The sequence below is a fragment of the Geotrypetes seraphini genome, chromosome 9 (genome assembly GCF_902459505.1).
Source record: "Geotrypetes seraphini chromosome 9, aGeoSer1.1, whole genome shotgun sequence".
Lineage (NCBI taxonomy): Eukaryota > Metazoa > Chordata > Amphibia > Gymnophiona > Dermophiidae > Geotrypetes > Geotrypetes seraphini.
Genome location: NC_047092.1, coordinates 5712213 through 5728433, shown reverse-complemented (window position 1 = coordinate 5728433; position 16221 = coordinate 5712213). Strand labels below are relative to the sequence as shown.

The following is a 16221-nucleotide window of genomic DNA, read 5'->3' as shown; positions in this document are numbered from 1 at the left end:
CATTCTTTAATAAAAGGCTTGGGGGTCAGTGGTTGTCCCTCTTTCCTTAAAGAATGACACGGGGATGGTTTCCCATGGTTAACCACGAGGACGGGGACAAATTCTGTCCCTGTGTGTCATTTTCTAGAAATACCTGGCAGAAACCCAAAGAGTAGCAACATTCCAGAGCTGAGATTGTGATGTCATAATACCTCATTCCACCAATGCCTAAGAGCCAACCTCACCAGTGATGTCACAATGGCTTGATAATCCTATACTTAGCTCACATAAGAATTGCCGTACTGGGACAGACCGAAGGTCCATCAAGCCCAGTATCCTGTTTCCAACAGTGGCCAACCCAGGTTCCGTTCTTTAGTGTGTATCTAAACCTCAGTCCTTCTACACCAGCATTCTTTAATATAAGGTTTGAGGGTCAATGGTTGTATCCATTCATACTCTGATTCTTCCCTCTCTCCTTAAAGAATGACATGGGGATGGTTTCCCGTGGTTATCTGCTGGGTTGGGAACGGTGATGAATTTTGTCACCGTGTCATTCTCTAAGTAGGATCTTTGTCTGGCATTCTGAAGTTGAAGGGCATGGCCAAGGGGTGTTTGGCAGCGTGTTTCATCCTGGGAGTGGAATGGTCTGTTCGGCACATATGGAGGAAGCTTAGTTGACATGTGGCCTGGTGCCGTGTTTTGCAGGGATGTATACGCTAGCATCAAGCCCTTAAAGACTCAGTATTTGGCTCTGGGTAGACAGTGGGCTGATGATAGAGCCTGGTAGACAGGGTCGTAGGTGTGAAGGTTGCTGTATTTTGTACATGTTGGAGACGCTGTATATTCTTTGCTGTGAGGCCGTTGAATAGCATGTTGCAGTAGTCCATGAGGGAAAGGACGAAGACACAGAGAAGCTGGGTGACATTATGCTGACATTTGAATGTTTTTCCTTGCTATTGTGTTTTTCAAGAACGGTGGTATATAAAATCTAACAAGAAGAAAAATAAACCACTTGTAGTGACATTGATTGTACTGTATTTCTGTTATATGACTGTTCTGCAGTGTTGTTAAATATTTCTATTTCCAATACTGTTTCATGTTAGTCCTATAATTAGGTTTCAATTTGCTGTTCCCATGTTTACCTCATTTATTGTAATTATGTATCTATTTAGCCATTTTACTGTTATGTTATGCTGTTAACAAAATCTTAAGCTTTATGTTAAACTGCTGTACACCGCCTTGGGTGAATCTCTTCATGAAGGCAATTTACGAATCCCAACAAATAAAAATTACATATCTTGTCATTTTTTATGTAGTTTATCTCCCAACAAACATTCACAGCCAGTAATAAGATGGAATAATAGGTTTTGTCTTCCTAGATGACTGAGCTGCGTCTCCTGCTCACAGGTTTGCAGAGTCTTCTCACTCTTTTGGGCTTTCCACTTAGTTGGAACCAGAGCTGGGATCTGCCACTATAATCCTTCATTCAAAACTACCCCTCCCAACTTCTAATCATTGCAGCCACTGTTTTGGACTTGGGTCATGCACCAGGGCTCGTGCTGCAATAACTAGAAGGCTTAGTTGAATGTCAAGCAATCATGTAACCAGGTTTGTCTGGCAGGCTACACAGGGGATCTAGAACAGTGGTTCCCAACCCTGTCCTGGAAGATCACCAGCCAGTTGGGTTTTCAGGATAGCTTTAATGAAAATACATAAGAGAGATTTGCATATAATGGAGGCAACAGGCATGCAGATCTGTCCCATGCATATTTATTAGGGCTATCCTGAAAACGCGACTGGCTGGTGGTCCTCCAGGACAGGGTTAAGAACCACTGATCTAGAAGGTCAGATTGGGCAACGGCCACACTAGTTTTACTAACTAGTTACAGGGAAATACTTTTAAAACCAATAGGAGGAAAATTTTTTTCACTCGGGGAATAGTTCAGCTCTGGAACGCGTTGCCAGAAGTTGTGGCAAGAGCGGATAGTGTAGCTGGTTTTAAGAAAGGTTTGGACAAGTTCCTGGTGGAACAGTCCATAGTCTGTTATTGAGAAAGATATGGGGGAAGCCACTGCTTGCCCTGAGATGGAATGTTGCTACTCTTTGGAGTTCTAGAATCTTGTTACTCTTTGGGGTTCCGAAATCTTGCTATTCCTTGGGATTCTGTATGGAATGTTGCTACTCCTTGGGTTTTGGCCAGGTACTAGTGACCTGGATTAGCCACCGTGAGAACGGGCTACTGGGCTTGATGGACCATTGGTCTGATCCAGTAAGGCTATTGTTATGTTCAGGGCCACAACCCAGTCGAGGTTTCAAGATTTCCACAGTGAATTTGCATTCAATAAAAGGAGTACATGCAAATCAATCTCATGGATATTCACTGTGGAAATCTTGTAGCCCTTGAGGACTGTGGCTGCCCACCTCTGATTTAGATTATTACAGAGCTTTGCAGACTGACATTTTACAGGTGGAGAAAGGGGATATCATCTATCCTGAAGGGAAAAAAGAGTCTCTGCCGAGTAGACCAGAAGGGCTGGGTTGACTTTTCCTGTCATCATTTGCTATGTGTTCACGTTCTGGAGCCCTGCAATTGTGGTCCTTAAATTCAGCCACTAGGTGTCACCATTGCACAATGACGAGGGCTCCCTGCTTTGCAGGAGCTCCAAGTCTGGCTAATCTGTAGAGTGCAAGACCTGATCTGCCATTGAGCTACACCAACATAGCAAAAATTGACAGCTATGCAGGGCTGTTGTGTAATGTGAAAATGCCTTACTATCACTCAGGATACAACAGCTTCTGGTTGTGTTACATACAATTTTATAAATAGCCCTCTACCATGGCAACCTTGACACTAAACTAGCATGACTAGTTCAGATTTAACTTTGTTTCTATTGTCTAAATCAGTGGATTGCAAACTGCGTGCCTCCTGAGATTTCAGGTGTGATGCAACACACTGGCGAGGAGGAGAGTCGTCCACGTCAGCTGACTGCCTACAAGATGTGCCTCTCGAGGCAGTCAGCCGGCGTGGATGTCTCTCCTCCTCTGCCCGGATCCCGCCACCGAAGCGGGTCATGGCCAGAGGGTGATGTGATGATGTCACGCAGACGCGTGATGTCATCCTCTCGACAACTACGCACGTCCCGGTGCCTTCCGGCCAGGGCACTGGGTTTAGTGTGCCACCAGCCGGAAAGTTTGCAACCCACTGGTCTAAATGTATCTCTAAATCTTCCAGCCTCAATGGTTTTCCCTGTGTTGACTCCTCTTTCTGAGTCAGATGTTGTGGTCAATAGCATTAACTCTTCTCTTTCTGTATGCTCCATTCTTTCCTCGTTCTGCCTCTCTCTCTCTCTTTCTGTTTTTGCTGCAACTCCTTCATTCTGTTTCTTTATTTCCCCAACGAGCTCAGAACAAGTTACACCCCATCAACACAACCTTCTTCTGCTAAGTCTATTCTCTATCTGCTTTATAGCCCATCTAGAACCTCAACTGCAGTATTTAAAGCATCTTGTTACCTCCCTGTCTGGGTTTCTTACACATTCTCTCTGGGACAACCTTTAAAATCATAAAACCATCCCATCCCCTGAGGAGAAATTATCAACGTGAGCTACTATTAAGATCCTCCCTCGATCTCGCTGAGACCTTGAGGATTTTCCTTTGCTTGCACCCAATAACAATTTTCAAAACTAATAATCAAGATAGGTTGGCATCGAAACAAATCATTTGCTATTATAATAATAAGTGTCCTCTCGGTGCGATTAGGAAAGCTAACGGGACCCTGGAAAAAATGACCAGAGTTCCAGGCTGATTTTCAAGCCATGCTAGACACGCTGTGCGATTGAAATTATATCAGTGCAAAACACACAAAAAGTGTCAGTCCTTTGTGCAAACCTTACAATTGTTATTTATAGCCAACTGATCAAGCTTAAGTCCTCAAAACTGGCACAGATAGTGGTTCTTATCTCAGGTGTTTCCCCATTCACAGTTCAGAATGACTCAAATCACGAAAATACAAAGGTGTCGATTGATGGAACATTGTGAACTGTGAATGGGGAAACACCTGAGATAAGTACCACTATCTGTGCCAGTTTTGAGGACTTAAGCTTGATCAGTTGGCTATAAATAACAATTGTAAGGTTTGCACAAAGGACTGACACTTTTTGTGTGTTTTGCTGGGTATTGATTGTCTGCGGGGAGGGAGAGGAATTTTGTCATTTTAGACAGGAATGAATGGAATTGTAAATTTTTGCTCTGGGTTTATAATTATGTATGTTTATTTTATGGAAACCGCTTTGTTTATAGGCAGTATCAATTTAATTTGTAATAATTTATTGTTTGAAATATTGTTTTTGTAAACTACATATAACCTTAATTATTTGAATTTTATAAAGCTTTAAGAATTATTTAATCAAAAAGACTTAGCTTTGATTTTGTGGCCATTGTAGGGACTGCTTGTACCAACATGTTTCGCAATAGAACGCGTTTTCAAGGCTGGGTCCCTAATCGTAGAACGCCATCAAACTTGACCACTAACTTTTTACGGATCTAGGCAGTTTACAATGTCTTCGTGAACTTTGTCTCATAGAACCCTGACTGATGTCCTTAAAAAGTTCATAAAATTGAAACTAAACTAAAAGTTAAGTTTGTAGACTGGATCATCTCCATAAAATGGAGCTTGACTTGGTTAACAATCATTGGTAAGAATTACATTATAGCAGTTTAAAAAAAAAAAAAATTGTACAAAATGATTGAAAAGAGTTTAATTCTCTTATCCCTAATGGGATTCCATATCTCCGTTAGTTTGAAAATATAAGATTTACCCAATTTTCCAATAGATCTTATGCCCTTAGGAGAAGGTAATGAGACTTAGTAGATAAAGACAGATTGTTCACCCTCTCCAAGGTAGGGAGAACAAGAGGGCACTCTCTAAAATTGAAAGGGAATAGATTCCGTGCAAATGTAAGGAAGTTCTTCTTCACCCAGAGAGTGGTGGAAAACTGGAACGCTCTTCCGGAGGCTGTTATAGGGGAAAACACCCTCCAGGAATTCAAGACAAGGCTAGCCAAGTTTCTGCTGAACAAGGACATAAGCTGGTAGGGCTAGTCTCAGTTAGGGTGCTGGTCTTAGATTAGAGAAACTGGGCCTCTCCTCCCTCGAACAGAGGAGATTGAGAGGGGACATGATCGAAACATTCAAGATAATGAAGGGAATAGACTTAGTAGATAAGGACGGGTTGTTCACCCTCTCCAAGGTAGGGAGAACGAGAGGGCACTCTCTAAAATTGAAAGGGAATAGATTCCATGCAAATGTAAGGAAGTTCTTCTTCACCCAGAGAGTGGTGGAAAACTGGAACACTCTTCCGGAGTCTGTCATAGGGGAAAACACCCTCCAGGGATTCAAGACAAAGTTAGACAAGTTCCTGCTAAACCGGAACGTACGCAGGTGAGGCTGGACTCATTTAGAGCACCGGTCTTTGACCAAAGGGCCGCCGCGTGAGCAGACTGCTGGGCACGATGGACCACTGGTCTGACCCAGCAGTGGCAATCCTTATGTTCTGGGTAGTTCTTGTCAGGTCCAATCTGTAACTATTCTAAGATAAGAGAACCAAAGGTAAGAAGATACCAAACAAGATCTTAAAGACGATACAGGCACATTTAAATTGAATTTTAAGGTGCACAGGAAGCCAGCAAAGTTTTTCCAGCAAAGGGGATACGTGATTGAAATTTCTTTTCCCCGAAATCAATTTAGCCGCAGTGTTCTGTAACAATTGTAGTCTTGAAAACAAAAAGGCCAGTGTTCCCACAGAATTACATAAAAAATTGCTCATCTTTAAAAGCTACGCGGCTGACGCTCTTTAGTTGGACTTCTTACCCCACAGACTTCTTAACCCTCAGATCCTCGTATCAAAATCATTTAATTAGTCTATCTGTCCCAGAAATACTCCCAGAACTCTGGATGCATTCCCACCCCATCTTAGGCTCCAATCCACCTTAGCAGCATTTAAACCAGACCTTAAAACGTTCCTTTTTTCTTTCTCTCTGGAAATTGTAGCAAGGTACGTCCTCACGCTCTTCCTCTTCCCCTCGCTTTTCTGTCTTTTATTGTTGTTTTTCCCCATTCCTCACAGTCCTGTTTTGACTGAGTACTCCATTCCCTATAAATAGTCATGTAAGCCGATAAAAAGTCCGGAATAAACTTAGCAAAGCTATTTGAGCCTAACCCCTTATATTCAGTGGCATTAAAGTGGGCGGTTCCAAAGAATACCACCTCTGACCGGCCCTAGAAAAAGTAGGCGGGTCAGGGGTGGTATAAAGGGCAGTTAGGGAGGAGCTGTGGATTAAATGGGGCCTTGACTGACAATCGGCATAAGCCCCAGCTGCCAGCCTCAAGGGAATTAGTACCCAGTACCCAGACATGGCCCAGCTCTTCATTGGCTTCCGATTTATCGGAGAATCCCATTTAAATGTGCCAGCATAATATTGAAAATCTTGTATGGGATGTTTTCCTCCATTGGTTGCTGTTTCTTTCAATTCCCGACAGCCATCAAATTCCAGAGGAGTTCAAAAATGCAAACTTGCCTTTCCTTCTGTTAAAGGAATTAAAGCTTTGGGCAATATATACTGATCTTTTGGAAAAATTTGGAATGAACGTCTCTAGAAGTTAGACTTCTCCCTTTCCTATTAACCTTTCGGAAAGCCTTGAAAACTTATCTGTTTCAGAAATTCTTAACTGATTCTTCTATTTTAAATTCGTGATTATAAATGATGAAGCTCGTAACTTAATACTCTTTCCAGGTCCCATAATTATTTCTGTAGACTGAGTCGAGCCCTATTGTAGGGATGAATCGGTATATCAAACCAAGGATTGGATTGGCCCTGGATAGCAGGAGTTAATCTAGCCGGTGACGGTAAACATTAAAAAAAAGGCCAACTGCACAGCCATTGCAAGACACCTTTGGAACAAGTGCATTCTGGCTCCTTCTACGCCCTGAAAGGATGGTAAACACTGTCCTTTGCTTAAACCTGATTTGCAGGATAAACCACCTGGCAACAGATAAAACTCTTTTTTTTTTTTTTTTTTTTTGTCCTTAGGGCTTGTCAGCAGAGGGAGGCTGGCAGTTAGGAGATTAAGGAGGATATTTCCACCCAAAAACACTTAGGACACCCTGGCTCTCTACCCAGTCGGCACTTGTCTCTGCATTTCACATTTTCTTTAGAAATGAGCAAATTAGCTTCCACTTTATCAGATTTTCAAAATGAAAATGTTTTCAAGGACTAAGTGGGAAAGCTGAAGATGATGACATTAAAAAAAAAAAAACCTATAAGCAAGTTAATTACTTTTGCTGCCGAAAGAAAGTGCAGTCGGAGACCTAACCTGATCCTTTTACTGAATGGGTGCAGTGAAGAATCAGCCTGATAGGGAAAGACGCGTCAGGAGAGGTTAATTGCGCATAAACTTAACATTTCTGAAAGAGATTAAAATGTGAAACATTGCTTGCAGCCGGTACTGGGAATTATACTCCAGGCTGGTCAGCATTTCGAGCCGAATATCGAGAAGGGCGGAGCGTGTCAGATGTGTAGACTGCACAAAACGATCCCGTGAGGTGTCTCTTAAGTTCCATTTGCAGCCTGGGCTGGAATTAAGGGTGTCCATTCAATTAAAAAAAAAGAAAGCCATCAACTATTATCAATGACATCACTCTTAGCGCTGGTTTGCTCACTAAAGAGCGTATTGTGCTCAGTGACCACTAGCCAAGTGTCCCCTGAGGAAAGCGTTTGTTACACCCCGAAACTGGGATCCTGGTTGGGACCATTTGCTTTCAATAAAGACTCCTCCCTTGCCTTTCTGTTTGTTTGCATATATCCCAAGCCGAGGTGTTCTGTTTGCCCGTCTATATCAATTTCCATCATTTGCTTGGAGTTCAGAAGTAGCCTCATGCTTAGAGAAGTGGGCTGAGAGCCAGACTCCCCCCTGTGGCTCCTTGTGACCCTGGGCAAGTCACTTAACCCTCCATTAACCCAGCTACAAAAACTTAGGAACAAAGAAAGTACCTGCATAAAGTGTAAACCACCCATTGCCAAAGTAAAGGGGGAGGGGACTGTCTGCCCCGGGTGCCTATGTCGGAGGGGGCTCTGACACCCCTCCTCCTCTCTGCCCCCTGCCTCTTCCAAGCAAGATTCCAGAGTCCTAAAGATTAGCAAGATTCTAATCTAGAACTCCAAAGAGTAACAGGGTTCCGGAACCCCAAGTAGTAGCAACATACCATGCTACCGATCCAGGGCAAGCAGTGGCTTCCCCCATGTCTTTCTCAATAATAGACTATGGACTTCCCCCCCCCCCGTGACCCCCATGCCCCCTACTCCACACTCTCCCTTCCCCCCCCCCATACCTCTAAATCTTTGCCAGCGCAAGTGGCTTCTCCAGCATGCTCTCTGCACCAGGGTTGGATTTCCCTCTGATGTCACTTCCTGGCCCCATGACCCGGAAGTGATTCAGGGAGGAACCAGGTTGGCGTGAGCAACAGGCGTTCACACTAGCGAAGATTTGCAGAGATACCGGGTGGAGGGGAGGGATGGTGTGAACGTGGAGGGGCAGAGAGGTGCCGGTGCCCCCACTGACACAGCGCCTGGGGTGGTCCGCCCCCCCCCCTTTACTACTCCACTGAAAGCATGCATAAAATTTGAATATAATTTACTTTGAGGGAGCATTGGTTAGCTAGTCTTTTGCGCTCTGGTCTTAGCACGTGAGTTTGGCGCTTCGGCCCCATAGGCACTGATTTCATCCGATTCTGCCTGAGGTGGTGATCCTATTCCAGGGGCCTTAGCTGAAGTGTTCAAATGGGGGCCCCTGTCTGATTTCTGCTGTGCATCTCGCAACAGGGGTCAAGGCGAAAGGGACACAAGAAGACGGTCAGAGAACTGATCCAACTGTGTGAAAATTCCGCAGTGCTGATGATGTCACCCAGGTCTCTGAAGAATGCCATGATCAATCAACGAACAGGAGAGAATCACTTTGCCACCTCGCGCGTAAGCCATGAAGACTGTTCCGTCTGTTCTACAGCTTGTAGGTGTAAATTTTGCTTCACTATTTGACGGATAAGATAAGTCACTGTGTTTTCAGACTTTTAGCAGCCAGGCTTCTGAAGCTGAAAAATTTGCTCTGCAGCATCGGTCTGGCTGTGCTCCGCTGGACATTAGGATGGCTCGCTCCTCCCTCAGTTGAACGTGGTGGACTGCCAAAGAGGAGCAGTGAACTTCAGGCTGTCAGTTTGGGGATTACTGCGCAATATCTCCTCATGGACTGATGCCCTGAGTGAATCAGGTTACACAGCTCCTGGCTAAACCTAGAAAATCCTTGGAACAGTTCGTACTGCTAAAGATTAGTTTGGGATTTTAGGGGATTTTTTTGTTTTGATTTCTAAAGTGACTCACATTTAAATCTGGCAGGTTTCTCTCAAAAGCCTCTGGCCTGTCTAATATAAAACCAAGGCAAGTGAGTATATCAAAACTTTAATTAGTAACAGATGTGAACTCATGTGGCAGAAATGGAGACCTTTAATGGAGAGTTATTACAGATGGGGCAGGAGTTGGATGCTGGTTGGAAGCTTCCTTCTGAGGGTTGGCTCAGTCCTAGAAACATGACAGCAGATAAAGGCCAAATGGCCCATCCAGCCTGCCCATCCACCATAACCATTATCTATTCCTCTCTCTAAGAGATCCCACGTGCCTATCCCAGGCTTTATTGAATTCAGACATAGTCTCTGTTTTCACCACCTCTTCCAGAAGACTGTCCCACGCATCTACCACCCTATCTGTAAAAAAGTGTTTCCTTAGATTACTTCTGAGCCTTTCACCTCTTAACTTCTTCCTAGGTCCTCTCATTGCAGAGCTTCTGTTCAAATGAAAGAGACTTGACTCATGCACATTTACACCACACAGGTATTTAAACGTCTCTATCATATCTCCCCTCTCCCGCCTTTCCTCCACAGTATACAAATTGAGATCTTTAAGTCTGTCTCCGTACACCGCATCACGAAGACCACACACCATTTTAGTAGCCTTCCTCTGGATCGACTCCATCCTTTTTATATCTTTTTGAAGGTGTGGCCTCCAGAATTGAACACAATATTCCAGATGAGGTCTCACCAGAGTCTTATACAGGGGCATCAATACCTCCCTTTTCCTACTGGCCAAACCTCTCCCTATGCACCCTAGCATCCTTCTAGCTTTTGCCGTCCGGGTGAAAATGTGCAAAGGATGCGCTGAATGAGTGACGTAGTAAGAGTAGGAGGTGCCTGGAGCAGTGGCTCCCCCTGCGCCCCCACTCCTTCCACATTCCCCTGCTCTTTCCCACCCCCATTCCACACTTGCGCTTTTCCTCCCCCCGTGCCCCCACTTCTTCTGTGCCCCCGCTTCTTCCTGCTCCCCATTTTACACTTGCGCTTTCCCTCCCCCGTGCCCCCACTTCCGTGCCACCCCGCTTCTTGCTGCCCCCATGCCACACTTGCGCTTTCCCTCTCCCCGTGCCCCCACTTCTGTGCTCCCCCCTGCTTCTTACTGCCACCCATTCCACAATTAGGCTTTTCCTCCCCCATGCCCCAATTTCTTCCACGCCACCCCTGCTTCATCCTGCCACCATTCCTCACTTGCACTTTCCCTCCCTCGTACTTCTTAATCTTTGCCAGTGCGAGTGGCTTCTCCTTTGGGCCAGTGTTGGATTTCCCTCTGACATCACTTCCTGGCTCTGCGACCCAGAAGAGATTCAAAGGGGAACCAGGGCAACAGGCAGAAGTTGTTTGCGCTAGAAGGGATGGCGTGAGGGTGGCATGGTGTGGCAGGGCGGGACGGAGAGATGCCTGTGCCCCCACCGACTTGGCACCCGGGGCGGTCCGCACCCCCCTGCCCCACCCCAACTAGGCCACTTCATACTGAGGAGATACAAAGGCTTATGAACTTGGCTACAGCGGGCAGATCCCCCAAAACCAGATGGGCAACCCACCTGCCAAATCTGTAAGATCCAGTCTGAAGACAAACACAGCAGGTCACAGAGATGAAAATCGAAAAAGCATTTATTGAAACGCTCCTATTAGCAATTGGCGCCACTTTTCCAGCAGCTGCTGTTAAAACCATAAGAACATAAGAATTACCGCTGCTGGGTCAGACCAGTGGTCCATCGTTCCCAGCAGTCCGCTCACGCGGCGGCCTTAGGTCAAAGACCAGCGCCCTAACTGAGACTAGCCCTACCAGCGCACATTCTGGTTCAGCAGGAACTTGTCCAACTTTGTCTTGAATCCCTGGAGGGTGTTTTCCCCTATAACATCTGGCTAGCTGACAATAGTCTAAGGCAGTGGTCTCAAACTCAAACCCTTTACGGGGCCACATTTTGGATTTGTAGGTACTTGGAGGGCCTCAGAAAAAAAAGTTAATGTCTTATTAAAGAAACTAGTCTTTAAGCCCGTTACATTAACGGGTGCTAGAATAGATGTGTCTGTCTGTGTTTCTTTATCTCTCTCTCCTTGGCCGCTATCTGTGTCCTTTCTTTACTTCCCCCCCTCCCCCACGAGCAAAGCTGTATGCCCCCAACACACACCTCCCCCCAAAGCAGCCCCCTTTCCCTCTCCCTAACTGTCTTTCCATGGCCCTCTTCTGTCTTCCCCCCCAGAGCAAAGCTGTTTGCCCCGTGCGTCAGAGGGAACATACTACTGAGGTTGGAGAGCGGCCTGCGAGGTTCGCTAAAACTGGCCACGATCGCAGGCTGCTCTGAAGAGAAGGAACTGCGGCGGCAGTAGTAGTGGTGAGGACACGGGCAGAAAGAGAGCTTGCCTGCGCTTCCGGTTGGTGAGTGAGGGCGGGAGGAGGGGAGTGGCCAAAATGTTCCCTGCCACCGGGTTCTAAAATGGAACATGGCCACGGATCACACACCACAGCGGCAGGGATCATGCTGTTTTAATAGCGCATGCGCCGGTAAGCTTTTATTATATAGTATGACAATTTTGCATGAGGTATAAGATATGATAGAGACTTATAAGATCATGAAGGGCATAGAGAGAGTAAAGAGGGACAGATTCTTCAAACTTTCTAATAACAAAAGAACAAGAGGGCATTCGGAAAAGCTGATAGGAGACAGATTCAAAACAAATGCTAGGAAGTTCTTCTTTACCCAACGTGTGGTGGACACCTGGAATGCGCTTCCAGAGGACGTAATAGGGCAGAGTACGGTACTGGGGTTCAAGAAAGGATTGGATAAATTCCTACTGGAAATGGGGAGAGAGGGGTATAGATAGAAGATTACTACACAGGTCCGGGACCTGTTGGGCCACCGCATGAGCGGACTGCTGGGCATGATGGACCTCGGGTCTGACACAGCAGAGGCATTTCTTATGTTCTTAACAGCCTCTGGAAGAGCGTTCCAGTTTTCTACCACTCTCGGGGTGAAAAAGAACTTCCTTACGTTTGTATGGAATCTATCCCCTTTCAACTTTAGAGAGTGCCCTCTCGTTCTCCCTACCTTGGAGAGGGTGAACAACCTGTTTTTATCTATTAAGTCTTTTCCCTTCAGTATCTTGAATGTTTCGATCATGTCCCCTCTGTCTCCTCTTTTCAAGGGCGAAGAGGCCCAGTTTTTCTAACCTCTCACTGTACGGCAACTCCTCCAGCCCCTTAACCATCTTAGTCGCTCTTCTCTGGACCCTTTCAAGTATTACCGTGTCCTTCTTCATTTACGGCGACCAGTGCTGGACGCAGTATTCCAGGTGAGGGCGTACCATAGCCTTCTCCGATCTGTTCATGATCCCCTTCTTAATCATTCCTAGCATTCTGTTCGCCCTTTTCGCTGCCGCCGCATATTGCACGGACGGCTTCATTGACTTGTCGACCAGTACTCCCAAGTCTCTTTCCTGGGGGGGTCTCTCCAAGTACCGCCCCCAGACATCTTGTAGCGTGCTCAGAGTGTGGAAATCCATAACCACACACGCAATAAGACTTTGTACGCAGGAAGTGATGTCAGAAGGGAGCTGAGGCTGTTGCGAGCAGCGGGTGGAAAATGCTGCTCATGCCAACGAACATTTCAAGAGGTACGGGGGGAGGGGGAGGAAGAGGAGCAGTCCCCCCCCTCTCTCCATCCCCTTACTATCCCACTGCTGGAGTGTTTCTGGCCTTTGGGCAGCTTTCAAAATGAAAGTGTGCGCAGTGGCATGACGAGAGTAGGAGTTGCACTCTTATCTACCCCTCCCACGCTCCTTCCGCAACCCACATGCCCTCCCTTCCCAGCCCTGTGCCTCTTTACATCTTCACCAGCGTGAGCAGCATCTCCGGCCTGCTGCTCGCGCCGGCTTTGGCTTTCCCTCTAATGTCACTTCCTGACCCCGCAATCCGGAAGTGCTTTCAGAGGGAGCCAGGCCAGAGTAGCTGCTCACACTGGGGATTTAAAGAGGTACGGGGGAGGAGGCGGGGAGAGGTGCTGGCGCCCCCACCAAGATGGTGCTCGGGAAGGTCTGCCCCCCCTCCCCCTTTACTAGGCCACTGAGTGTGCAGGTACTTTTCCTTTCAGAAGTGGTACAAAGTTAACCAGTAAAAGTCCTGCCCAGACAGTTTTAAAATTGTTCCCTGGTGTGAGATACACTAATGTCCTTTTCCTCTGCCTCTTCCTCTTCCTCTCTGTGTTTTTCAGAATCTATTTGTAACATAGGTTTTATTATACTCCTTATTAAAGGAGGGACTCATTTATAATCCTGGAATCAACCTCTGGTTATGCTCTGGAACGCGTTGCCAGAGATTGTGGTAAGAGCGGATAGCGTAGCTGGTTTTAAGAAAGGTTTGGAGAAGTTCCTGGAGGAAAAGTCCATAGTCTGTTGTTGAGACAGACATGGGGGAAGCCACTGCTTGCCCTGGATTGGTAGCGTAGAATCTTGCTGTTCTTTGGGATTCTATATGGAATGTTGCTACTCTTTGGGATTCCACAATCTTGCTGTTCTTTGGGATTCTATATGGAATGTTGCTACTCTTTGAGATTCTAGAATCTTGTTACTCTTTGAGATTCCGGAATCTTGCTGTTCTTTGGGATTCTATAAGGAATGTTGCTACTCTTTGGGATTCTAAAATCTTGTTACTCTCTGGGATTCTGGAATCTTGCTATTCTTTGAGATTCTATATGGAATGTTGCTACTCTTTGAGATTCTAGAATCTTGCTGTTCTTTGGGATTCTATATGGAATGTTGCTACTCTTTGAGATTCTAGAATTTGTTACTCTTTGAGATTCCAGAATCTTGCTGTTCTTTGGGATTCTATATGGAATGTTGCTACTCTTTGGGATTCTAGAATCTTGTTACTCTCTGGGATTCTGGAATCTTGCTATTCTTTGAGATTCTAAATGGAATGTTGCTACTCTTTGGGTTTTGGCCAGGTACTAGGGACCTGCATTGGCCGCCAAGAGAATGGGCTCTGGGCTTGATGGACCATTGGTTTGACCCAATATGGCTATTCTTATGTCATTATATAAAGATAATGAGGAGGTCTTTTTCACTTCAGCTTTCTTCACTTATGTTAACCATCCAATAACAGGGACATGTAACTTTGTTGCAACCCTTACAATGATTGTGGACGCAGTATTATTGATCCACACTTTCTTTATAAAGCGGCAAAGAACTGTTTTAAAGTTCATGACACATTCCTTCTCCAGGCTTTATTCGAAGTGATAAGAAATCTGCCATATTCATAACCCAGGGATGGTTATTTTTTTCCTTTTTCATTTCAAAAATCTACATCATACCAGGCGGTAGCTGCTTGAAAAGACCTGAAAGGTTTTTTTATCGCATATTGCTCTCATAAAGTGTATCGGCTCCATCCACCTGCCCAGCGTAGCTGAATGCAGGGAAGGTCTGGGATTTATGATAACTGCTGTTATGAATTCTAATCGTATTAGTGCAGAGTAATTCACGAGAGCGGCCAAATAGTTGACAGAGTGAATTTTCAACTACACAGAGAGAATTATTGACTTCCCCGGGGTCAGCGCTTGATGGACAGGAGAAGGGCGCGGGGTTTTTGGTTTCACAGCTGTGTGTTCTGTTCGCCGCATTGCGTTGCCCCGCAGCCCCCCCCCCCCCGGGGTAAGCCAACTGACTGGATCGTGCACTGTCCAAGCATCTTCCCCCCTCCCCTGCATGGGTTATAAAGGAGCTGGCTTAATGGTCTGTCAGTGCAGAGGGAGCGATTACTTTGCCATTCAGCGCAGAAGCTGATTTATCAGAGCTCTGCAGAGCTTTGGGACAAAGGGGACATGTTTTAAAGTGAACACTGGCAAGATAAGGGATGAAATGCAGCCCCTCCACTTAAAGCTGTCATTGTATGTCAGATGATGTATGATGTTCTTGCTGTTTTTCTCTGTCCCTGCAGGTCTCTGAGGTTTTTGCCAATAATCTGACAATGTATTACAAAGAACCGGCCTTTAAAACAGCGAGTTTATTTTCCTCCTCATCTCTTTGAACATAAGATTTAATTATTTTCATTTATATTTTGAGGCTGCGCCTTGCCAAATTAGCGTCCAAGGTGAGTCTTCAAAAACCAAAAGAAACTGCGGAGAAAAAAATGTACAAAGGCTCAAGAACTTTTATTTAAGTCAATAAGATGTTGTTTTCCAAAGGTTGGTTCTCATTGACGTGAAGACTGGACCTGACGGGGTCTGTGATTCAAAGAAACACTCCTTCCTCAGGGGTCCAAGATGTTCAGTGCAGATGGCGTACAAAGGTTTGGTACAAAATTCTTGCGTTTGCGACAGGCGACGTGAGGCTCCTGTCGGACTGCCGCTCAGTGTGTGGCGCAGTGGTTAGATCTACCGCCTTAGCCCCCTGAGGTTGTGGGTTCAGATCCCTCGCTGCTCCTTCTGACCCTGGGCAAGCCACTTAATCCCTCATCGCCCCAGGTATCCCAGGATGCACCGGGAAGGGGAAAGCCCATTTTGAAGAGGCGGGCCAGCTGACCGGAGGGAGTAGGCATCCCTCCGGTCAACCATCTAATTTAAAGTACGGGGGAGAGGGGTCGCAGGCAGGGGGTTGTTCTGTGGCAGTGGGAGAGAATGGGCATCTCTGTTGCTGGGGGGGGGGATTGTGTTTGCATTTATGGGCACATGCAATTTTAACGAGTCTTCGCTACTTTCCGCCAACCTCATTTGCTTGAGCGTTTTTTGGAGAATGACTCGCTTTTTTTAAATTGCTACCAGAACGACCGAATAGCAGCCCGTCGATTTTTAAAT

At 45.8% G+C, this 16221-nt stretch overlaps 1 protein-coding gene across 3 annotated transcripts in view; it reads left to right on the top strand.

Moving 5' to 3' along the window:
• CAMK1D (calcium/calmodulin dependent protein kinase ID) overlaps positions 1 to 16221 on the top strand; it is a 281869-nt gene that overhangs the window by 72580 nt on the left and 193068 nt on the right. The window lies entirely within an intron of this gene.